This window comes from Paramormyrops kingsleyae, chromosome 19 (genome assembly GCF_048594095.1).
Source record: "Paramormyrops kingsleyae isolate MSU_618 chromosome 19, PKINGS_0.4, whole genome shotgun sequence".
NCBI classification, from domain to species: Eukaryota; Metazoa; Chordata; class Actinopteri; order Osteoglossiformes; family Mormyridae; genus Paramormyrops; species Paramormyrops kingsleyae.
Window position 1 is genome coordinate 7,499,875 of NC_132815.1, and position 26,698 is coordinate 7,526,572.

At 40.5% G+C, this 26,698-nt stretch overlaps 1 long non-coding RNA gene across 1 annotated transcript in view; it reads left to right on the top strand.

Moving 5' to 3' along the window:
• Positions 1-5,132: 5,132 nt before the first annotated feature.
• Positions 5,133-26,698, top strand: part of LOC140581171 (uncharacterized) — a 29,744-nt gene continuing 8,178 nt past the window's right edge. The window contains exon 1 of the long non-coding RNA XR_011984238.1: positions 5,133-5,270. This is a non-coding gene — a long non-coding RNA (uncharacterized lncRNA). The remainder of the gene's footprint in view (positions 5,271-26,698) is intronic.

Genomic DNA, 26,698 nt, shown 5'->3' on the forward strand with positions numbered 1-26,698 from the left:
GCTTTTTTTACTTTGTGTTGTGTTGTATGACGCAGCTATATGATTCATTTGAGAGGTGGTTTATTGGGAAGAAACGTGATCGGCTACAAATTGGATAAAATGAATCTTACATAAAGAGCATTAGCGTTCATTAAATTGAAATGCTTTATTTTAGTGTTGCATATACAGTAACTACATCTAAAGATTATAATGTCATCTGTAGGGTAACACAGTAATTTCAAATTGATGTCATCATCCATCAACGATTTTCACTTTGGATGAAGATAATTAATTGATCTAATTCCAGAGACAAAGTAATACACAGTCTAAGGTCATAACTGAGTCATTATAAATATGTATTTCATCATTTTATCAGCATTATTAGCATATCGGAACTGATATATTATGAACATAGTAAGTTTGTTGCAGATATGTAATTTGTATTCAAAATTTTAAAAATACATTTATTTCGTGAAGTGTGGTATCATGTTCAGCAAAAATTACAACACAATACATACAGACAGCATAAATGTCATTTTAGCAGAACAGAGAGCATAATAAATTATCTAGTGTCACTTCCAATGCGCAAGTAGTCTGAGATCATGAAACATTACAGCATTCCGACATGAAGCCTTACAACATCTACAGAGAATTTTGTGCAGTTAACAAAACTACGTGGATTAATTGACGAGCACGAGTGAAGGTGTGTCTGTGAATACCCTGCAATGCCCCGGTATCACGCCTCTCTGTGCTGTGCATCTCCTGAACCCATTTCCATTCAGCACTCGCTGGAAACGGAAGGACAAAAACAGCCAGGAATAAAGTCTCCATACATCACTCTGAAGTTCACATCAATATACTTCTTAACAGGAAGAACTACTGTAAGAGCCAAGTCTAGAGCTTTAATTGTACTACTCAGTACTTTTGGGGATAAGCCAGCTGGTATAAAAATGAAAAAATTAAATGACTGTTTATTAAATCCATATATTAAGCTATATATGTAATAATAGCAAGTGAAGGTAGAAAATACACAACCCATACCAGAGGTTATGTGTCATGCAAAATTTGTAGATGTTTTGTAGAGAGCTCTGGATACTATATATTTCAGTTTTAATATATGCCGTTTACCTTTTGCCGTGTAAAACTGAGTGAATAATTGAAAAGAATTAATACTGGAAGTCTTAAAACCGTCATACCTTCTTTCCTGACCATAAATAGCTGAATTAGCACTAGCGCTACTTAATTTACCCCCTGTAAATGTGCCTTTTGACAGACCGTATTTCTGGTATCCCTGCAGTTATCACATGTGGCATGAGTTACTTCAGCACTGTAATGCTGGAACACAGGCTGAAACGTAACTGCAGATACTGCATAATCTGCCCACACTCATTTCTACAGGATTTCCATTCTAACAAAATTGGGCTGGTGCTTTAAGCAGCAAAACATCCACTCCACCCAGACCCTGCGTTCGCATTTCCAGTCGGAGATGACCTTCCATACGGATCAAACAGTAAACCCACGTTTGATCCAGTGCTGATGTGGAACTTCTGAATGCAAACTGCAATTGACCCCTAATGGTTATTTCAGAGGCAAAATTTAATCTGAGCTTCTGGAAACTCTGCTCCTGTTCTATATTTGAACTCCATAATTGACCAGTAATGAAATTTGCAAAGGGAGGCAGGGACAGTGAATCAGGCCCGTCACAAATTCCACGGATCAGCTAGGTGCCTTTCTATTTTTAATTTACCTTTCTCCATCCTGTACATTTTATCTCACAGTAAAACCAAATGATGTGTGTAGGACCGGGAGTTCTTAGAAAAACATATTACATTATTGCCAATAGTATTTGGTTCTGTAGATGTTTGGTTGTCCTGTCATTTTTGTTGAACTCCCAGAATGTTTGGATCTAAGTCACTCAGCAATGCTGAAAGGGATCTTATGTTTTTATATTTTTCAATCAGACAATATATGTACATTATAAATGTACAACTCTGGAAAAAATTAAGAGACCACAGCAAAATTTCCATTTCTCAATTCATGGGTATGCGTCTGTGTAAAATCGTTTTGCATACTCTAGTCTGGCTCTTCCCTGCTTCTCATTAATGAGATGCTTCTTCCTTGCTTTATGGGTCTTCAGTCCTGCTTCTAGGATCCTCTTATGAACTGTCCTAGCAGTGCATTACACACCACTTAATGTTTCCCCTTTCATTTTGAAGGTCATTTGAGGTCATCCTCCGATTTATGAGGCACTGTCGGATAAATTGACGGTCATTTCTGGCATTAGAAAGTTGCTTCTGCCCTCTACTTAGCTGGTTTATGGTCATTCCCAGTGTCTCCTGCTTCACCTTGTTCTTGTGTACTGCTGTCTTAGAAACTTTGAGCCTGGAAGCAGCCTGCCTCTCAGTGTACCCATCTGCCAGCAAAAATCTAGAGAGATCTCTTCATTTTTTCCAGAGTTGTATGATTTTTTTGTGCTTATAGGATATTTTGTATACATTTTGTTCTCTTGGTTATCTGTACTGTATTAAATGTAAAAAAATAAGGATTTAGTGACTAAACAAAGGCTGGAAACATACATCCCTACAATTCACATGAGAAGGTATATAAAAACAGAAAACACCAGCCCTCAGAAAATTAATTGCATAGTTTCATTCACCTACAAGGTGTTCCTCATTAAAAAATCCGTCCCATAGAAAATCGGGGCATTTGGACGTTCCAGTTATGACAGGGGTTAAAGAAGTTCTGGGTGTTTAAAAAACAAATCAGACCTTGGTGCTTATCAAAGATGGGCCAGGGGAAGGGGGGGGGGTAACCAGTGCCATTTGTGACCATTTCATGGTTACTACCCTCACAAGAACTGGCGTCCCGCACAGCTGTGTAGGCAAAGTGTCACAAAGTACGAGCGTTTCCCGTGGAACAGCTAACATCGTATTCCTCTTCTTAAGGTCTTTGGCCGCACCCGCTTGTCTTTTTTTAATTGGAAATGAAAGGACTTCAGTTTAAACTTTCAGCCTTGATGTGCAAAGAGCAGCTTTATTTTCGGTATTACAGGCAAAATGCCAATACCTGGTTGACAGTCTGAATGTATTGCAGATACTAATTGGATCAAAGCACATTTGTTTCCTTCGAGTGGAAAGAGAACTGGCAGATTATTTAGTATGCTTACAAAATTGTCAGTTTTTAGCTTGTGAAGATTTGTTGCTACATCCTGTATATGAGTGTTCTAATATAAATGATCATAACCTCTTAGATAGTAGATTCATCCCTCCATGAGTTTCATAACAGCTTGACACACATTACATTTGTAATACGGGCTTGTGCACCATAGTTATGTGCAGTATGTCACTGGATAAATGTTAGCATTCATATATTCTTTTAACGTGTATGCCGACGCATCTCGAAAATGCCACACGCGCGGTCATGCGTCAGCAGCAACGCATGCCGTTGCATCTCGGCAAACCCCCCCCCCCCCCCCATCAATGGCTGCACTTCCTGCATAAGTGAAAAGCAGCAGCGGAGTAACGTAAGACACAAACGTGTCATTTGTCCTTGGCTAGATAGCGAGGCCCGTTCCCAAAAAGCTTGGGGTGCTTCTGCCTAATGGAAGCCAGACTCGAACGCGGTGGCCCTGTGCTGTCTGGCTGAATTATATGGACGGAGAGACGGGAAGGAGAAGTGGGAAAGGTCAGTCGCCAAATGTCTCCCCGTGTGAAGCGGAAAGAGGGACCCTGGAAAGGTTTCCAACCGGCCTGCCGCATACAGTGGGCAAAGTGTGAAACTGGAAGTCACTTAGGGTAAAAATGTCTGCTAAGTGACTGTAACCGTGTATCCAAACCTTCCCTGCAAAAAACAAAAGCTCCCTCATCACCCCAAAATATCTCTGGGCGCTGTTCCTCCCACACAGACGCACTAATGAGGCGGTACCATTAGGCAGGGTGAAAACTGTGAAATAATCTACATTCAAATTGAGGTCCAAGTCTAGTGTACTGCTAGATGAAATCTGATCCGAATGTAATGGGCCTGCACTGTCTGCCTGCATTACTGGTGAAAGAAATGAAAAGATAACAAAGACATAAATCTTGGCGTTAAATTGTACGACGCATTTCCAAACAGCGCACCGTCTGCCCAGCGCAGTGCACAGCGCTGCCATTATCGGGCTAATGAAGTAATAAAACAAAACATCAAGCTTCAAATATCTTGTACTTGAACCTAGGCAAGGATTTGAAGGTTATATTATTTCAGCGTGAAATTAGGCACAAGTATTCTAAACCACTAAGTTAAATGAATATTGAAACGATATTCCCCAGGGGCTATGGAATTCATAAAATCCAGAGATTTTTTTATTATTATTATTATTTTAATGCAATAACTGAGGCCAGTACCTGTGGAATATAATAATGGAACAAAGCATTTGCTCCATTTTCTGAATCATAAACATTATTTAAATACTACATTTAAATACTATTTACTTCAGCGACTTGAAGGAACCTTGGCATGACGCCAAAGCACCTCCCATCTTCCAGTGTCCTTATCATTATGGTGATTCATAGAAGACATAAATAGAGTGCTGGTGCAGTGAAAATACCATGCATGCAGCTGTGTGTGGGACATGCTTTGACAAGCTGATGCCTCTTCATGTAACAAGCGAATAGCTGATATTCTGACTCATTTGGTTGATATGTGCGTTTAAACGGGAGCAGGAGAGAAGTTCCCAGGAATCCAGGTGCCAGGTCTAGGAGTGCCTCTGCCAAGAGGAGCTAAATAATCCCATTAAATGATATTGTGTGTATCTCACTTAAACTAAGTACACTTTAATGACTGGGACATATTTTCCAGTACCAAACATTGTTGGAACTTCACAGGAAATGAGGAGAATTAACATTGAATGTTGACATTGGTTTAAAGTCTTTCTAGTAAACTCTCTAGAGATATTACATACCAAAAATAAAAAAAAAATAATTATTGTAGAGTGCTGTTAGACATGGCCCTGAAGTACCTGTATATATATATATATATATTTTTTTTTTTTCCATTTTTTAATGAAAACAGCCAACATTTTCCTCAGGAGATGTGAACGAGAAGGGTAGGAGGAGACTTTAAGATTGTCTGGGCATCTGCTTTTGTTGCGTTAATCCTGTTTACATTCGAAGGGGCTGCGTTTCAGCGTTGCGCATGTACCCTGCAGCTGTTGTCAGAGGAATGCAACAGTTTTGTAAATGAGAAGAAACATCCGACATCTCCTGAAAGGCACAAGCTGCGGCAGCTGGACGCAGCTTTGGCACAGATTTAATGTAAGTTGCATCTCATTTCATCAGTGACAACTCAGTCACCTTTAAAGTTTTTAACACCTGCGGCAATAAAAAGGGACATTTATCTTTAGTGAACCTTGTCACGAGTCCTTACCTAATCAGGATACAGTAACTCATCATATAAACTACCAGTAATGTGTAACAAGAACTTAACACTAATTATTATATTTGTTAAACAACAATAATCACAGTGTGTGAGTGCGTTTTATCTGCTGACCCTGACTGGGTTTAACTGCTATGTAAAGAGTCAAGCCACCAATGTTTTGAGCTGTGGTAGAAACAGGAGAGAGAAAGAATTCAGCTGCTGTTAAAACCATCATTTCTCATCATTTAAAAATGATTAGGCCACCCGTCTCTTGGCTATCGAATTTATATAGCTCCACATGTTTAAGAACAACATAGATTTTTGGTGGGATCTTTGGGATTCTAAATTCCCTTTAGCAGCGATATATAAAATGCAAACTCATGCCATCAATCTGATGATGCCAGATGAACACAGCTTAGAAGACTCCAATAAACCGATGCATCTGCACAACTTCTCTATCCGATTTCTAATTAATTTCCAGGTAATTATAAAATGGAGCTGACTATGTATAGATAAGGAGTTTTACTGAATGGTGAAGTGATTGCAGAAACACTCTGAGTGCTTTTTTTGTTAAAGATCTGATGCAACCACTGACAAAATTTACTGTAGCTGACAAGGTTGCATTTGACATTTCATCACCCAGTTTTATTCCAGCGCATCTTAACATACCAGCAGGGCGGCACTTCTCGTAAAACTATAATTAACTCAAAAGAAAAGGTACATAACTAAATAATCCCTTTAGTGACATGAGTTATGAAGGTCTCATAAATAACATGATATAGATGAGAACAGATATGTGCATCGAAGCAGGACATCCTTGCTTATTTTCCACTGTAAACAAAATTAGTTTGACTGTGTTGTTTTACACACAAGAATTACATTATTATTACATTATAATGTACTGGTTTAACTTCATTAACTTACAAATATAACAGACATAGATCGTCTTATGAACTGATAGTTTTAAGAAAAATATTTTTAAAATTTTGCATATATATATATATATATATATATATATATATTAATTGACAGATGGCTAATTACCTGTTTCATTTAACCTTTTCTTTTACTGTAATGCATTTTTTCAGTTTCATTTTCATGATGAAAGTTTTTTTTTAATGTCTATTCTCAGTTCAGTGAGGTCCCTTTGATTGGCCCAAACACTCTCCCAATTAACTGTCCATGTTACACAGTGTAACAGTTTAAATGAAGATCAGTCAAATGAGTGATCGAGAGGACAGCGATCTAAGACACACACAACCCTTTCATATTTCGCTTGCCCCCTTTTTTGAGCAACTTTGCCAGTGTTTTTGTTCACTGGTTAATGATTTGTTTATGGTGGACTGCGAGATCAAACGCACTCACGGCTCAGAGAGCCCACGCTGCCTGCCGCTTTTCTACGCCCGCAGCCAGCTGGCGCTCGAGAGGACCGGTCGTGGGGCGCATTCACCCATGATGTCTGCTCGTCCAGGATCCAGCCGATTTCCAGACCGTACCGCATTTGGAACACGTCCAAGGACGTCTGAAAATGCTGGAGTACTTTCTCTTTGGTAACAATGTAATAAATACTCATTTGCGCTGTTAAGCCAACAGTACCGGAAGCATGTTATTTTATTTTCGCAAGACATGCAATCTTTTAAAAGGGGATGGAATACAACAAATGGTCCATTGATCTGCAGGCTTTTGCCCTATTCGTTTATTTAAAAGGCTGGGAGATTTAGTTTCTTATAAGCAGCTCATAAATGTACACTTTATTTGTTTATAGGGTATTTAAAATATATTTACTGAAGTGATATGATGTAGGTGGACACTTTAAGGTTAAACCAGTAGGTTGCAGGCACTAACTGAAGATGCTACCGGCCACAGTGAACTCCATAAAGATTGCCTGTGTGTCTCGGGTCAGAGGTAACGCGCGATAAGCTATGACATCGGGGTGAGAAGGGGAACCAAGAGCAACATTAACAGCCATCGCGTGTTCACTTGATCCAAACAATGTCTCTGTAACAAATCAAAGTAATGTGCTGGAAGGGCACTGGATGAGGTCCAGGATTGAAGTGGACCCTGTTTTCCGCTGCTGCCAAACACACCAGAGGACTTCGCTCATTGTTAACGCGCCTGGGGAATTTCAGATTACTCATGATTAAGGAGCATCATGGGACGACTTGTAAATATATGTTCGTGGCTTCATATCTGATGAAAAACCATGTTAAGATCACTACGACATCTCCCAGGCGGGAACGGCTTTTAGCATTATGTTTTCGCGTGTGTTCTTTATCTGAATTTTACTGTTTAAGGGTGAATCGCTTTCTTTCGCTTCAATGTCAGCTGTTTGTCTGGTTTCTCTTATGCATGGGACAACACTGGAAACGGCTAACTATGCATTTTCATCCCAAAGTAATTTTAAACAAAACGAGAGACACCGTTAAAATCATTCCCTCAATTGACATATGTACTTCTAATCTGGTCTGTGACTAACTCACTAGAGTTCATATAATTGGTTTGCAACTGTAAACAGAGCACTCAAATCACAAAGAGACTCAGTTAGCATTCCAGGTGATAGCCTGCCTGTTGGAAACCTGAGCACAGCACTTCCTATGAATTGCTTAAAAATCTAGCTGTATAAATGAGTAAAAAGTAAACTAGGTAATTAATCCAGACAATGTTTGGTTTTAAGCACTTGCTGTTAGTCGGTTTACGTAACAAAGTGCTGTTATTCCATTCCATCTGCTTTGAAATTCTGCCATTCGAGTGTGAAAGCTCAAAATAGCAGGTATAAATGATTTCCTGTTGCTTCTGGCAATGTTCATCTCATTTCCAGTGATCTGGAATTATATGTTTTACTCTGCAGGCTTCAGGGCCAAATGCACGCATAACCTTCAGTCTCCGTAGCTTAACTGCAGCAATCGGAAACCTAGCAAGTCTCTCCATTTGTTAACATTAATGCCCCTTCATTGCTTAGCTGTTATCCAGAGTGACCATCTTACACATTAATACTGCTGGAGATTTTACCAGAACACCTACATCGGATTTACCACAGCAGATATGGTCGTGAAGACTTGCATGTGCAGCATTTGGGTCAGAAGTTCATGTTCACAGCCACCATGTTAACTGTCTACTTTCATATTCCCCTTTTTTAACATGTTGCAGAGTGCTACCACTGCAAGCCCTCGCTCTCTCTAGAAGGTTAAATGACAAGAAACCTAATGGATCAAAGGAGAAATGTGACAAGTCTAGACATACCTAGAACAGGGGCCAATCGGCCTCTTTATTTACTTACTTACTTGTCCTCTTTAGAGTTCAGCAGATTGATCGTGACCTTTGAGTGAAGCCTCAAGTTGAAATCAGTGTGTGAGATCTCAGGAGGCAAGAAACCAGCTGTGAGAATCCTTCCAGAACAATCCACCATCAAGACAAGAAACCATGCGAGGGCTTGTTTGTGTGTGTGTGTGTGTTTTTTTTTTCTTCTTTCTTTTGTTAGGACTATAGGACATTTTAAAAGCATCCCATAATACTCCGAGGTAAACTAGCCGGCCTCGGTGCCTTCTGATCTGTTTAGAGTCTCTGTTCCGCCTGACAGAATAAAAGGAACAGTGTTTTAAGTGAAGCTCACTTTAAAATAAAAATGTAAGGATGACTTCACAGAAGTCCAACTGGAAAAGGGAGTCGGATATTTAAAATAAATAAGCAGAAGAATAACAGGCTGTGAGGCCCTGCTGAAGAATGGCGCCCGTCCTCAGGCATCGCCTTTCTGGGGGAAACATCATTCCTTATGCACATTCCTTTATAGCTATAGTGACTTGTGTTGTGCTTCTCCAAGCATTCCACACACACCCCCCCCATCCCCCATCCCAAAACCAACCCCCCCTCTTGCAGCCCTAGCAAAGGCCCAGGATTAGAATTGGAATAACAAATGGCTCCCAAGGAATGTGTTTTTGTTGCAGTTATGGCCGCAGCGCGGTCAGGTGATTCCCTGCTGAGAGTCCCCCGGGGGCCTGCAGTGCCGTCTTCTCCTTTGCAGGAATTTACTGGAGCAATAAATCTAGTGCACTCATGGAGAAAAATTAAAGTGGAGACTCCCATGAGAAGCAGAGAGAGGAGGAGGAGGAGGGAGGGTGGAGAGGAGGGAGGTGGGGGGGGGGGTTAAACAATCTGAAGAAGGAGAAAGCAAGAATTATACAACTATAACCTCTCTGGAGAATGTTCTTTTTCTGCTTACGAACAGAACAGTAGAGGGTGGGGGATCTTGGTGGCTTGAACAGCGAGCCCTTAGGTGCGGGTGTCAAGTTTCCAAGGCCGTGTGAGTTTGTGCCACACTGTGTCGAATGATGGGAAAAAGGCATCTGCACATTTCAGGAGTAATTATCAATCTTACCTAGCAATGACAGGATTAGGCTGCACATGGTGTACCATAATTGTGGCTCCATGGTAACTACAGATAGTTCTACATTGTTTTTTTTTTTTAACAGTTATGGTGGTTTTTATATGGGTATTTGATGAATGCAGAAGGATAGGATGATTTCTTGAGGAGAAAAAAAACTACATCCATTATTAGTCAGTCTGTCACTTCACTCTTATAATTACTAGGTACTAAAATGCTCATTTAATCGCTTGCCAGGCAAGTTTATCTAAATCAATCTACATCGCTTTTAAACTGGAACGAATGTAGCAATTTGAATATACTGCATATGCTTTTTTGTATTTTAGTTGCGCAAAACCTGAACACACTTGTTATTTGGGGATGCATGCCGCATGCCGCATGCCGCGTCCCGCCTCCAGCTGCGGGCGTCAGATCACGCCTCTGCTCTCTGCGTGCGCAGTTTGCATGTCCTCCCCATAACGTGCTGCTTTCTACCAGATACTCGGGTTTCCTCCCGCAGTCCATGTCCATGCAGTTAGGTTAACTGGCATCTCTAAATTGCCCGTACTCTTTGTGTACCCTAAGAAGTACTGGCCTCCCTACCAGGCCGCAGCCCAGCCTTGATCCTTAAACTGCCACAGAAAGGTGGCAATAATCCCATCCAGGATCATGTGGCCAGAGGATCGATGCTTGATGGTCTATTGACTAATTAGTCAATATTTATCAAATGCTTTCAAGTAAATTATGAATGTTGTAAGAATACACAACAAAGGATTCCTATACCCTTGCACCCATAGTCTCTGGGATAGGCTCTGTATAGGATAAGCAGTTGCAGAAAATGGATGGATGGATGGATGGATTTCTATATGACTGAAAAAGACATACTACTACAATTGGGATCTTTCCCATAATCTGAACTATTGCTTGTTTTTCATCATCAAGGATCTGTGGGAAACCAAAGTGCTCCTATTCACCTGTTCACGTTGCGATACAAAGTGACGTTTTCGAAGAGGGTGACATCACACAAAATAAACAGCAGATGGGGAGTCACACTCCCACGGGGATGTGGGGCAAATTTAAATCGCATGTACCATTACTGCAAATATCCACATTTATTTAAAACATTTATTGCTGGTTATGTAGGCTAGCAATAGCTAATTAAGATAGCAATAGAGTTTTAGCTGAGCTGCTAAAATGTCCTCGTTGTTGGAAAGTAAATTTTTATATTCAGTATAGTCTTCTCCAGGTTCATTAATTTGTACATATATACATGTTATACAGTATTAGTTAACTGTAATATATCTTCTCACCTTTATTAGGGAGTGAAGATATCTACATTACACAAAACATGATGAATGAAGTTTTCTGCATGGCCCCTGTCTGTATTAACTGAACAATACAAAAAACAGGACCATGCATAATCTGTTTTAATGAAATTTAATAAAACCGCCTGTGGTCTTTATAGCGTGTTAAAATTCAGGATGTTCTTGACTAAGGGCTCTGTTTTATACGGTATGGCTACGTAGAGGACGTGATTAGTAGGATTCAGCAGGATCTCCAAAAGCACTCCTGTGGGGATCAGCAATAATCGTGTTGCTGCAAAGGTGTTTATTTTACCCCTATGATTATCTTCTTTTTGCAAGGTTTCACCATCGTGACTCGATTCATACATTACTGCTAAAGTGTGCGGGACAAAGGCAGTCACTGTGAGAGCACATTTTTAAATATGTCTCTGACCTTGACCTTGGTTTGTATGCTCCAAGACAAGATATTTGTAAGATATTGGACTGTGCCAAACAGACAGCTTGTGGTTTTTATGAAATGCAGTCAGGACACACAAGGTCTGTTTCTTTTTTTCTGAAAAATAAACCAGAAAGCAACCAAGGTGCATCCCGGATGACAAATTCTCACAAAAAAAACCCACATAGGTAATACTGATGATTTCACACTGAGCTACAGTTAAGATACTGTTACCAGGGCTTGAAGTGGGCCAGAACTCACCGGTACACAGTACCAGCACTTCTTCATTTTCCACTTCAGAGCAGTACTCCTCTCAATAGCTGCTGGTACTGAATAGCAAGTGAAGTAACGACACCTGGTACTGAATACCATGGGGAGTACCGACACCTGGTACTAATTAACTAGGGGAGTACCGATACCTGGTACTGAATAACAACGTGAGTACTGGCACCTGGTACTAAATAACGTGGGGAGTACCGACACCTGGTACTAATTAACTAGAGGAGTACCGGCACCTGGTACTGAATAACGAGGGGAGTACCTGCACCTGGTACTGAATAACAAGGGGAGTACCTGCACCTGGTATTGAATAATGAGGGGAGTACCGGCACCTGGTACTGAATAACGTGGGGAGTACCGACACCTGGTACTAATTAACTAGGGGAGTACCGATACCTGGTACTGAAAAACAACGGGAGTATCGGCACCTGGTACTGAATAACAAGGAGAATACTGGCACCTGGTACTGAATAACAAAGGGAGTACCTGCACCTGGTATTGAATAACGAGGGGAGTACCTGCACCTGGTATTGAATAACGAGGGGAGTACCTGCACCTGGTATTGAATAACGAGGGGAGTACCTGCACCTTCTACTGAATAACAAGGGGAGTACCTGCACCTGGCTCTGAATAACGAGGGGAGCACCGGCACCTGCTACTGAATAACGAGGAGAGCACCGGCACCTGCTACTGAATAACGAGGGGAGCACCGGCACCTGCTACTGAATAACGAGGGGAGCACCGGCACCTGCTACTGAATAACGAGGGGAGTACCTGCACCTGCTACTGAATAACGAGGGGAGCACCGGCACCTGCTACTGAATAACGAGGGGAGCACCGGCACCTGCTACTGAATAACGAGGGGAGTACCTGCACCTGCTACTGAATAACGAGGGGAGCACCGGCACCTGCTACTGAATAACGAGGGGAGCACCGGCACCTGCTACTGAATATCGAGGGGAGCACCGGCACCTGCTAATGAATAACGAGGGGAGCACCGGTACCTGCTACTGAATAACGAGGGGAGCACCGGTACCTGCTAATGAATAACGAGGGGAGCACCGGCACCTGCTACTGAATAACGAGGGGAGCACCGGCACCTGCTACTGAATATCGAGGGGAGCACCGGCACCTGCTACTGAATAACGAGGGGAGCACCGGTACCTGCTACTGAATAACGAGGGGAGCACCGGTACCTGCTAATGAATAACGAGGGGAGCACCGGCACCTGCTACTGAATAACGAGGGGAGCACCGGCACCTGCTACTGAATAACGAGGGGAGCACCGGCACCTGCTACTTTTCCCCACTTCAAGCACTGACTGTTAGATCATATTAGAATTCATAACCAAAGTAAGTAAATAAAATATGCTAAACAAAATTCAATGTATTCTTTACATTGGACTTATTAAGTCATTATGGAAAATTAATATATTAGAAATAAATTTCACTTAAGGAAAATGGTAGCTAAAGCAGACATGCTCTACATACAGTAGAAGGAAACAGCTTTTACCATAATGCATAGAACACATTAAAAGGTGGGTGACAGAGAGCTCCCACAGTCAAACAATCAAAGCTCATTAGGTAACATGCAGATTTCGCTATAGGCAGGAAATCATCATGCGTTATGCCCATATTTAATAGCTCTTAATGAGCTCCTATTGATAGCAAATACAGTGTCAGTATTGCTAGTGCAAAGGACTTGACATTGAGAAATGCATAAGGACATGAAAGCAAAGTGCTGATCCTTTGTGTGTATATATATATATATATATATATATATATATATATATATATATATATATATATATGAAGTAACAAATGGGGGAATATTTAATGTAGGGTTATAATTATTAATAAATATTTAACATGATCATGTTCAGCCCAGCAGTTGTAAATATTTTAACGGACTATAATTGATTCAAAGTGGGACATAAAAGCCTTCAATAAAGTAGAGGCTAGACAAATAGACAATACTGACGTTTCTGACCTTCACCATGGCCTCAAATCAAATGTAATTATTGTTTTTGGCCAGGCTTTATAACCAATAGAAGTATGCATTGTATGCATCTGTCTTTTCTGTTGGAGAATAACCATTATACCTGTTTGCTGGTAGGTTTGACACGGTTTTAGTTATAAGTACTGTGAACGATACACAAAAACAAAGAAAGCAATCAATGATGAAAGAATTTTTCTTTAGTTAGATGGATTTTTAGACAGATTGCTAAATCTATTATTATGGATCAGACTGTGTTTCCCAGAAGACAGACACCAGCATCAAATCAAAGGTTATCAAATGTACAACAGTATGGCAAACAGTGCTATATGTAGGCAGCATTTCTGCTAATGTACTATAACATAGTAATGTAATATTTTACCAGAAATGGAATTTATGAGGCCAGTTAAACGACAGTTGTAACTGCTCACTAAACAGCTTTACAATGAGTCGGTGCTGTTATAGCCTGTCACTTAAAGTTTTAAGTACAGTTATTGTTGTTTTTTTTGCAAATCCGTATCAGAATAAAGACAAGGGATGAGGTGAAATGCACATTTAAGATGCATAAATGAGGCCAATAAACAACAAAAAAAAAGCCAAAGTAGTCAAAGCCAGTGAGGTCACAGATCCAGAACTGCGCTGTCATAATTAATCAACCAATGACATTACTGCCCTTGGCAGCTCACTCCCCCTTTCGTAGGGGTTACTAGCTCATATGATTTACAGAAACCAGCGGTGAAGAAAATATGCATGACAGAGAGCAAGTAGCTGTAGCAGGGGGACGAGGTACGCGGCCGCCACTCGAAACAGGAACTGGCTCAGTGGGCAGACTTCCTGTGCAATATTCATAGATGCCAGTCTGGAAGCACATGTTTATGCAGTCTTCTGTACCTTTCCAAAAACTGCACTTCAGCTGTCCTCGTTTTGGTCTGTCAGGTCCAACTAAATGTGATTTGTGATGTTTATGCCAGCAGTTGGGGAGGGGGGAGTGGCGGTCTGGAGTGGGGGACAAGAGTAAACAGACAAGAGGATATAAAAGGATCAAATCAGTTCATAGAGACGAGAGAAAACACAAAGCGGACACAAGCGCCCCTCTTGAAGACACAGGAGCATGTTGGGTGCTTGTGGGAAACAAAATATTTTCAATGCACTAAAATAGCAAGTAAAACAAGCAGATGATTCATTCATTAGAACACAGAAGATAATTATCAAACTGTTTTTGCACAGCACCCATATAAATCATATAAACCGAACAAAAAATATGTAGCCTAATGTTACCCCAGCAAGGTAAGTTTTCGCTTTCGAAAGTTTAGTAAGATACAATTTATAAGCAATATCCTGTGAGCATTGAGTGGATTGAATAGATGGAATTAGCCCTTTGGACAGGGACCGGTGTGGTACTGGAAGCAGGGGATAATTGAAGCAAGTCTTTGTTGGAAAAGAAAACCAATGCGTATCTAGGCTACTATCTATCACAGCACTGTGGACATGTCACAGTTTAAATATCTACGAGAGCCGTGTTTATAGATTATCATCCAGGCGATTCAGGAGTGATGCGATGAGAAATGACATTCTGTAGCCTGCGGGTTAGCTTCCCTGGGCTGCAAAGAACAGGTAGAACAAAAGCAAGCCTTCAGCTTGGCGACTCCTCTGAGGAACAACACTCCACTCCGTCAGCTGCTTAATTTACGCCTATCGGACAATGTTGGTATTTTACAACAGTACATTTTTATCCTTTTTTTCATCCATTCTCCATTCTTTTCATCCAGTCAAGGGTCATTCCTTGTTGTCCTTTTTGCATAATTGCGTTAGTGTTGCATTGAATAAAAAGGACGTGTGCTTCCCTGGGCCAATTCAAGCCCACAGATACATTGCTCTGACCCACGCCACTGTTTAAATACAGTGTAATTTGCATGGGACTGTTCTATTCCATCAGGAAAGGTTATATAACATATATATAACAACTATAATATATAACAAGTTCCTTTGGCATCCACTCAGTCTCGACCGAGCTAGATGCTCTGGAATGACGGTAACCTTCCGATGTCTCCCATCACTAATGAAATCCAAAGCAAACAATGCTACCTGCAGTCATTCATCAATCAATCACCAACTGTACGGCAGAACCCCCCCGCCCGTCCCCCCCATCACACCCACTGTCGACTACCACAGCAGAAAGACAAGTAAATTGTGCTGCACTTCACAATGCCTATGAAACGGTTAGCTGGATTCCAATTGATCGCTGTGATTACACAGCTCTTTCACCGCAGTAAGGGTGAAGGAATGCTTCCATGGGTTGTATTACAAGCCCAGTGCTTCACTGCCGTAAGGGAGGAGAAAAGCTTCCGTGGGCTGTACTACAAGCCCAGTGCTTCACTGCCGTAAGGGAGGAGAAAAGCTTCCGTGGGTTGAAATACAAGCCCAGTGCTTCACTGCTGTAAAGGAGGAGAAAAGCTTCCGTAGGTTGAAATACAAGCTCAGTGCTTCACTGCCGTAAGGGAGGAGAAAAGCTTCCGTAGGCAGTACTACAAGCCCAGTGCTTCACTGTCCTGGTACTCATACTGTTTATTTCATTATTTCATTCATTCATTAATTTTTCCATATAAGTTTTAATTCAATATGTTATTTTGATTATTTAATTCAGACATATATTAGGCAAATTACTGATTACATTAATATTATCATAGTAAAATACATTTAAGGACATCACAACATACATTCCTACCATTTTCTAATGTATAGTACGCATATTCAGTCTTAAGCCTTAGAAAATACACAATACTCTCAAAACTAACGTCAAAAGGCGATTATGTAAAGGTTAGCTAACAGCATACTTTTGCGAGATCTGCCTGGGTAATTAATAATAAAAAAAAAGAATGCATGAATATAAAACAGTATTGAATCAGTGTAGGGTCCCAAACCTCACACCTTGAGTAAATGTAGTATTGTGTTTGCTTATATGTGACCTTGCATATATGGGTTATATTGTAGGTTTCACCTCATCAAACACTCTCCGTATCTATGGTTGGAACTTGCCCTTTTCCCACAGCTGGGGTATTTTTGCCCAACTGTTTCTCTGCCTTTTCTCAGAAAATGCTATGCATTGAATTACGATTTGTGTGTTTTTTTTTTGTTTTGTTTTCATTGGAAGCAATGAATAGAACTTCTGTCTTTTAGGGTCTTTGGCATGATCGCCAGCCATCCAGTTTGATGTGTACTTGTGTAGGAACACTCCAGCAATCTCTAGGAGCAGTTGACTCCCTAACTTTAGTTTACGGTGCCATTTTTTCTCCAACTGTGCCAAGCAAATACGTGGCGTTGACTGGCATTGATTGTAAGGTGGAGATCAAACACAAAAAACACATAGTCAAAGGGATGGCCAAGTTTAAAAAACGGTCCCAGTAACCACTAACCAGTCACGAAGCATCGCATCCATGCATGCAGCAGCAGTAAACACAAGAAAACGCATGTGTATGTGCAACGTTTGCCTGCGACGCTGGGAAAAAGCAGTGGATTTATTTGCGTTGCTGTTTAATGCCGAACACTTTGAGAAATAGCTTTCAATATCTCCTCTTCAGTTTTACACAGTACATCCCTGTGGTCCTTTTTCTACTGGATGCTGTTGATACATCATTTTAAATACATATGGGAGCGCCTGCATATTATCACAGCTATTGGTTTATGCCTTAATGTTGACAGCCTGGAAAAAGTCCGACCCAATTTTTGGGCTTTGTGGGTGGCTTAGACGAGAGGTCCGGCAACATCTCTGGTTTATTATTTAATCTTGTACTGAAAGTTATTTTTCGTATGTGTTTAAGTGTACCAGTGAGCCATCGTTGCTGCAGTTACAGGTCTGGACTGCCGATCAACTGTGTGTCAGCGCGGCTCGAGAGAGGGAGATGATGGTTTCATGCGGCCGGTGCCGAAAGGCCAAACATATGTTAGCAGCCAAACCACAGTGTACATCAGAACAAGGCGTAGCAGGCAGACGGTACCGAGAGGCAGAAATGTGGGGGGGGGGGCATTTATTTTCAAAGGGTGAGTCAGCTGGCCGCTCCTGTTTTCTGGGATTTACTTCCTCGTTCCCATTTCTGATTCTTGTATGTCTATGTACACGACTTTACATTTACTTCTCAGTAACCTCCGATCTGGGTCTCATTTATGCCAGTCATCTCTCGTCTGTTGATTTTTCCATTTCACACAAAATCTATATGTAAAATATCACATCTTCCGGCTGGTAAAGCCAGGGGAGACACGGATGGGAGAGGGGAGCAGAGTGATTTTGATTTGTCATTCTCGGAATGTAACATACAGGCAAGACAGGGAGCGTCAGAGCTTGACGGTTGTTTCTGGTCACTCTCTTGATTAACATGCAGCAACTTTTCTTTATATACCCAAATAATGAATCACAGTTGAGTTGTATGGCTTGTCCGCAGACTTTGCTCCTCCCCCTAGACATCCACGCTATCCCTCTCGTATGCTACAATTCCCCTGTACCTCCTGAGCAAGGAGAATTACCCAAATTAGGCTCTGGTGCGTATCCACACTCCACCTTGCTACATGGTTCAGTCCACAATCTTTCCCACACTTGGATAGCGCACTTAAGTACATCTTAGAGATGATTGCGTTTAACGTGGGATTTAATGTTCTTAAACTATTTGTATAATCTAAATCGCTGTGACCAATCTACATACCTACCTTCACTTTAATATCTAGTGAATTGGAGGGATTGTAGTAATTCAAGTTAACTGGAAAATGAGCCACACATTTAAAAACTCATTAGCTCATAAATCCTGGACATTATTGCGTATTTTAGCTCTAGCTACCATGAACACGCAGAAACAATAAGGAAGTCTCAGTTGACATGTAATTGTATTACATGTCAATCCACTATTCATGACATTATTTGTAATAATGTAGTTATTGTTCAATCCTACATTTTTATGTAGACCTTGACTCCTGAAGCTAGTCATGAGCGAATGGAAAGTATTAAATAAAGAATTTTGGTACATGAGCTAAGTACAGAGATACATGTCTGATCCAATGGACACTGGTCAGTACATGCTAACAGCTCTCTGGCCTTCTGGCTATGTACAGTTGGCTGTTGAAATATAACAGTTAATGCTGATGTTATTATGCAAAAAGGGTGATTGGAGTAGGTTACTGAATGCTCATTTATGTGTAGTAGGTCCCTTATGTACGGTGTTGCTGAAACTGAACTGTATGCAAGAATTTGATAAAATGGTATTTTAATCATACTAAGATGTTCTGATATGTCAGTCTTTACTCAGCTACAGTACCTGTTTTTTGTCTCAGTACAGTCGTTAAATATTCATACAGGAATTTCAATATAACAATGATATTTGCCTTTCAGCCATGAATTATTAAAAAACACAAACTGTCTTCTGAATTGCATTGTAATTATCCACCCCCGGCAGAGTTTTGCCAGGAATAGCAGGCGACATCTTGAGCCTGCAAAAGGATTATGGGAAACGCAGCAGGGCCCACGCTCCCTGTACCGCGAGTGCTCTGAGTGTTACGCATCCAGCATCGAACAGGTCGCTGGGAGAGCTGCTGAGAGCTGGCCTCAAAGAGTGCTGATGGTTCTTTAGCTGAAACCAAGGGTCAAACATGTGAACGCATTCATTTCCTGCCTCTGAATTGATTAATTTCCAGCAGCAGGAACTCGAGTCTCCTAATGCAGAAATTATATATCACACGTTCACCAATTTACTCTCGAACGAGCGAGGCGTTACACTGGGTCAGCTTTTCCCCCTCAATTAAAGTTTCAAAACAATTTTTAAAAAGTGCATTAATTCTCCCACATATTGTCAGCAAAATCCTACCAAATTAATCTACTCACTTGAAAGCATAATGCAACTAATTCTTTTAAACAATGTAGCAAATGACCATTTTACTGCTGAAATCAGCTGTATAGCATTACCATTCTTACCCAGATTGCAAATACAATCCATTTATACTGGATGGAATATAGAATAAAAAGTGGTTTTTGTCCTAATTAGAAATATTTTAGGATTACACAAGCTCCCCCATAAAACAGTGACAAATTCTGACTATTTCCCAGTTGGCCAGAAAACCTACCTTTCTTTAAGCAAACATCACAGCTTTAAACATATTGTGTAAAAATTAGTTGTTGTAGATTATTCATGCTTGACAAATTATTAAAGTGTTGTTTTTCAGATCTTCAAACACCATCTGTTTCATCCGATGAGTACTGAGTGAAACGTAGATCCCGAATAATAAATAAATAAGCAAAAAATGAAGCAGTGCTGTCAAGAAAGACCATGCCATCCAGTGGCACAAGAGTCTCAGGTTAATCATCAGGAGCACGTGAGAGCGATTCATACCACGAGACACTTCTTTCTGTTTGTATCAAAAGAATGAATGGTCCCTGCTGAAATTTAAAAGTCCGTGAAGCGGACTAAGCGACTCGCCGTCTCTGCAGCCTGATAGTCCTCATATTGTTGTGATAATGTCTGAATCGTAATGGGAGGTAATCAGCCTAATATGTTGCAGAGGTGGTGAAGTGGAGCTAATGAAATAAAATCCCTGGGTTAGCGTCTGTTCGAGCATTTTACCATTCCCCCCCCCCACCTATATTAGCCCTGACAAGTATGGTTATTAGGCCTGCTTATATAACATCATTTACCACAGGAGCCGGGGACTCTGGTGGAACACTCTCCACTTGTCACTCGATTATTCCGAGAAAAATGCCGATCAACTGTAAGGATGCAAGTGTTTGGCCATGAGTGGAATACCTGATATTAAACTGACTTCATCATACTCTTTAGTTAATTCGGGTACCTGTGTCTTTGTTGACTTTGTTGGCAAATCAAAGGCTGAAAGTTGAGGCGGATAATGGTGTCCAGTCGGTCACAGCGATACGTGTATCTGGCTATATTTGTCTTCTGGGCCCACTCATTATTTATCTTGAATCAGGTAGAGTTTGGTCAGAAGTTTGGATCGACTGTGTCAAAGTCCATTAGGCCACAGGTTATGTAACATGTCGGACTGGCGAAATTAACAGCTCTGCTGTGCAGCTGTGTTACAAGATAATATTCTTCCTGTCACATAATTGTATACTAGCCTATCGTTCAGACCACTAATCTCTTGGAAATGAAATGTCTTTCTCCAGGGACTTTGTGTGGATAAATATAGGCAGAAAGGAGAAATTCTACCCAGCTTGTTATGTAAATTTGTTAAGAAAACAAGGACATCTGCTGTTTACTAATAAACATCCTTTCAGTGAGAGGAAACAGCATTAATGGGAAATTCAAATTCACCGTGCTTTTTGACAGTTGTTGAACTAAATCGGCTTTATTAAAAGACTAACTACAGAGGATGTGTTTACTCAAAACCCTGGACAGACTAATGTGAATAATTCAAAGATTTATAGACTGCAGAGTCTCAGCAAGGTAAATTACTTTAATGCAGTAACTGCAAGACACATGCTCAGCCTCTTTATTTTCCAGCATATTTTTGACATTCTGAGGAAATATGGCCTTACAGAAATACTATGTCTCTGTTTGTTTTATTCATTTATCTACTTATTTATTTTTGTTTGGTTGGTTGTCATTTTATTTATTCATCCATCCATCCATCCATTCATTTATTTGCTTATTTTTCTGTCTATCAGTCCGTCCATTCGTCTGTCCATTCATTCATTCATTCGTTTTTGTTTGGTTGGTTGGTTGGTTTGTTTATTTATTTATTTATCCATCCATCCATCCATCCATCCATCCATCCATCCATCCATTTATTTATTTATTTATTAATTTGTTTATTTGTCTGTCAGTCCGTCCATCTGTCTGTCCATTCATTCATTCATTCATTAATTCATTCACTCATTTTATTTTTGATTGTTTTAGATGTTTGTTTATTGTTCTTATATTTATTATTTGCTTGAACTGTTAAAAATTAGATGGCACCCCTAAGTTGTTGGTCTTCAGTGAAAGTGAAACCAGGCACCAATCACCAGATTTGATTGGATGTCATCAAACCATGCAGTAGATTGTAAGTCTCAAAAGGCAGTAAATAATAAAATCGAGTAACATGTATACATAATATTAATAATAAAAAGTTGGGACAGAACATCAAGCAGTAGGAGAGAGGAGTTCTGTCCCTGGAGTGGCTGGTGTAAGACAGCTCTGCCAGAGAGGATTGCTGCTCTATATCAAAAGCTCATCAGTGTGCTTGCCAGTCCACTGCTGATGAGAGCCAGGGGGAATTTAAAGAAGACAGCCCACCTTTAGCAGGCAATTTTCGAGCTGCACTGGGAGACCAGATTGCTTTCAGTTCTCATAAGCACATATTTTTTTTTACATATTGCAGCAAGCAACTCCAACGGAGACGAACGTGGCAATTCACCCTGACTCAACCAGTGATTCATTTTTATGACAATGGGCTGTAACTGAATATCCCAGTTGTACCATTAGACACTGTGAGCTGACTTAGTCGTGCTGGGCAGGGTTGACATATATCCCATAAAGGCTAATGTGCGTATTGTCTTTTAAAAGCACAGTAAACATGTTATAACGTTATGTTATCCACTAAGGCACATTCCAATTCATCACGTCTGCAGTGACAAGTGAGTTTTTTTAGGGTCTGAAAAAAAGCTTCAGATTAAATGACATGTTACATAAGCGTTAAGGTCATTAAACAGCTCGTCTTGAGTGGCTGACTTTCTTTGCTCATCCCTGCGTGTTCGGCCCTTGCGGGCCGACTCCTCAGGATGTTAACAATACGTTATTAAGACGCAGTGGCATTTCTCAAAAAGGGGAGCATTTCAATTCATTTAACAGACACCTGTGATGCTGGGAATGAATTGTCACACATTCCACATTGTTGCCTCCATCCCCCCAGCCTGAAAATAATTACTGGCTCAATGCAGATTAGCAGGTGGGGGAGATTGTAATCTGCCGTCACGTCGTCAGGACGCGCATGTGGAGCAATCGGGGCTTCCCGAGAAATGGGGCTTTCTCTGACTTACAGCCCTTGCTTGAATTTGTTTTTGGGATGAAACATGAGGAGGCATGAAAGGCACTTAGCATATGGGGTACATAAATATTGCAACCTTTATTATGATTTTTTAAAACGTAAATGCACCCACCTCCTCCCTCGCTCCCAGCTTCCCTGCGGGGAGATCCTTTTAAAGGAGAATCCCTGCACATCCCCCCCCAAAAATGCTCTTTCCGCTGGTACTATGAAGGATAAAAATATATGAAGGGCAGGGAAATGAATTTCCAGGGAGAAAATTTTGTTGTTTAATTCATCCATTTTATTTTTTATTTTTTTGCCATTTTAATTTTCTCCGCAAGATAATTATGGTATCACAACATTTCAGTGGATGGAAAATGCAAGGTCCCTGTGAAGTCACCTTCAGCTTAATGAATTTACAGTTGCCTTTATTGTTTTCTGATAGAGGAAATGCTGGATAAATAAATATTTCAAGCTCCATTCAGAAGCAGATCTTTATAAAATGTTAATGAGAGTATTGACTAAGATTCACGTGCAGATTCCTTTCTGATAACAGCCTAATGAGATTATTGATTGAATAATCGATATATCTTTTTTTTACATACCTTGAAGTGGGTAATAAAAATAAAAAGGACAAACCGAATGCATTATACTCAGAATTTCATGTATGGCTTATTTAGCTGAACGATTGGCTGCATTGCACTTAAACCCGCAGCTGAGCTCCCTAACTGTTCTGAGCCAGTCTAGCATAGCATGCATGGGGAATGTAGTTCATTGGTGTCCAAATGTAGCTATTAATCACACAATAAGAACTACATACCCCTTGGCACCCTAGAGAGCATGCATTCCGGGAGGAAATTATGACTAATTTGCAAGAAAAAAGACAAGCTGGAATATGTAATTCTGGCTCATTCGACAATGCATTAATTAGTCTTTTATTATAAAGGAAATATGTTCTTGACAGTACAACATAAATTGGCCTTTGATGAATTTGCTTTGTAGCAATAGCTGAATATTAGTCTGTTTAAGATATTGATCATATAAGCTATATAAAAGACAGACGTCTATCGTCTTTATTATACGTGGATATAATTTATTGTTCTTAAGCTACCGTTTTGAATAACCGCACGAGGTTTCCTCTATGCCTGGCCTCAGTTCTGTCCCTAGGGTTGGGAATTTGATTATATCATTACGGCGTCTTCGATACGTTACACAGTAAATCCAATTGTGCCTCTTAGAACGATTTTTATCTGCCTGGGCCACCTGCCGATTTTAAAATGCGATTGTCTGTTGGTACCCAGTATCAAAAACATTTTGAACGCCAGTGTTGGATATACCAAATTTGTCAGTCAAACAAAGACTTTTCAATTATGCCCGATTTTCTATAGGACTAAACGAACCCTCTTTTCATAGACGACCTGCGTCTTTTTCATGATTCGAGTGACAGGGGGATCTGCAAGTTAGTGGGTCACCTGTCATGTATGTTTTGCAAGCTGTGTATTGTCTCCATGGCCTTAGGGAAGTTTACTTTCGTTCATGGGCTGTTAATGATTTATCAGGAGACCCTGAGAGACAGTGTGTGAGAGAGAGAGAGAGAGAGAAACAGAGAGAGAGAGGAAAAGCTATCAAACCAATACCATCCCATTCAAGGTTGTTCAGGAGCAGCCATAGAATGACACCTAATCTGAGAGAGAGAGACAGCAGTGAGTTCAGTGGCAGAATTAAGGTGTCATCTGCTTGGTGTTTAGGGAAAGCTATACAGTGTTTAAGGCACTGTTCCAGATACACTGGAGATGAACCGTGTATATGAGGGAGGATAAATAGTTGTAAAAACCATGGCTTATATACTCAAATAGGAATAAACTGTTGAGATGAATACAAATAGAATTATCATTCTTCATCTCTTGAATAAATATTTGTGTGTTTTGGCACCTAATACTATTTACATGAACTACTTAGGGCAGATTCACTGAAATTACTCATCAGTAAAATATCATTATGTATAACACAATGCATGTTGATTAATCTTGATTGATTGTTGTGTGGTGTGTTAGCATTAAGCTGCAACCCAGGATCTCCGACGTAGAATGGCAATGATATCATGGGGAAAAAAGACTTATAATGCGACATGTGCAGAGTGTGAAGAGCTGGCTTTGTGTAAAAACGGGATGAATGAAGCGAACAAGAAGTCAGCTGTTTATGTTAGATAACTTGTAGCGCAGATTTGTAATATATCGCTTGATCGCTGCGTTTTCAGCTTATTGGTTTGATATCATAATACTATTAATAATGTTATTAAAATTACACACACATACTTGTGATTCCACACATTTTGTGTTTCTTTGTCTTTGAGATTGTGTTTCTAGCTGTTTTTTTTTTAATAATACATGTAAGCATGAATTAGATGGATAAAACCATTCAATGCAAAACTCAGCATAGCAGTCATAGAATACAGGGCTGGGAAATGTTTCATCTCTCTGCAACATTCTTCTCATTCATGGTACATGGTAGAGATACATGGTAGATATGAAGATCACGTTGATATTAGCCCTGCATTGATCCTGGTGCAGCTCCAAGTTCACAGAGTAGACGCCTTCTACGTAAAGTACACTCGAACTACACAGTGCTTGGCAGCCCTTGGTACATTGACTTGAGTTTCAGCTAAAGCATATTAATGAAACAATTTGTGGTTTGTTAACAATTTAGATACAAAATTGATTAATGAAATATGGATTCATTGAATTCTTAAATAAAAAGGATTTGTAAAGCATGACTAAATGTAGGTCAAGCAATTAAAAGTTCACTTTATTGGCTGAAAACTGAAAATATGATACAAATGAAGGCCATTACAATGCAAAGTTAAGCACGTTTGTAGTTTGGATTCCGACTCTCTCTTGGAAACCGCAGAATATAAGACAGGGACTTGTGACACCTGCATAAGGACGGCTACATGTGGAGGCTAATTGAGCTCCAAGTCTTTTGACTGCAGGGGAAAACTGAAGAGACTCCTGCAGGATTAATAAATCACATCTACGCGTGGGAAGGCTAGACGTGAGGAAACAGGAACATGCAGTGACCTGCTACAATACAACAACATTCTCATGTCATGACTCTTTTCACATGCGGTATTTGATTTTTATATATATATATATATATATATATATATATATATATATATATATATATATATATATATATATATATATAAAAATGTGTGTATATGTGTGTGTGTGTGTGTGTCCATTTGTAAAATAATTTTTATCCACTTATCCCCCCACTGTTTATCCAGTAGAGAATCGGGGGGGGGGGGGCTTCTCTGACACGGTGTCCCACACAAAGCGGGGGATTATCCCAGACAGGATTTCACTCCATCACACGGCACATATACTATGGCCAGTTTAGTGAGACCAATTGACCTGCCTGCATGGTTTGGACTGCAGGATGAAACCCACAAAACACTGAAAACACTCAAACTCCACGCCAGGGGAAGGACTCAAGCGTCCTGGTGCGGAGGTTTGAGGCATCAGTGTGACCCACTAATTATCTTTAAAAAGGGGGAAAAAAATGTAATACTCACAACTTGATATTTAATATTTTATTAAAGTGTTCAGGATTACATCATCCCAAAGCAGAGAACATCCAACTATGGGGCAACCACAGGGTGACACAGTGGTATAGTGGCTAGCATGGTTGCCTCACACCTCAAGGACTGGGGTTCCAGTCTCTACCCTGCCTCCGTGTACAGAATTTCCGTGTCCGCCCTGTGTTGTCATGCAGCTTCTTCCAGTTTTCCCAGCACAGTCAAAAAAACACACTAAGCCCATCTGGATAGATTCCAAATTGCATGAATGTTCACTGTGACAGGTTGGCGCCCCGCCCTGGGTTATTCCCTGCCTTGCCCCCCATAGCTTCCAGGATAGGGTCCAGACCCCACCCCCCCCCACCCCCACAACCTTG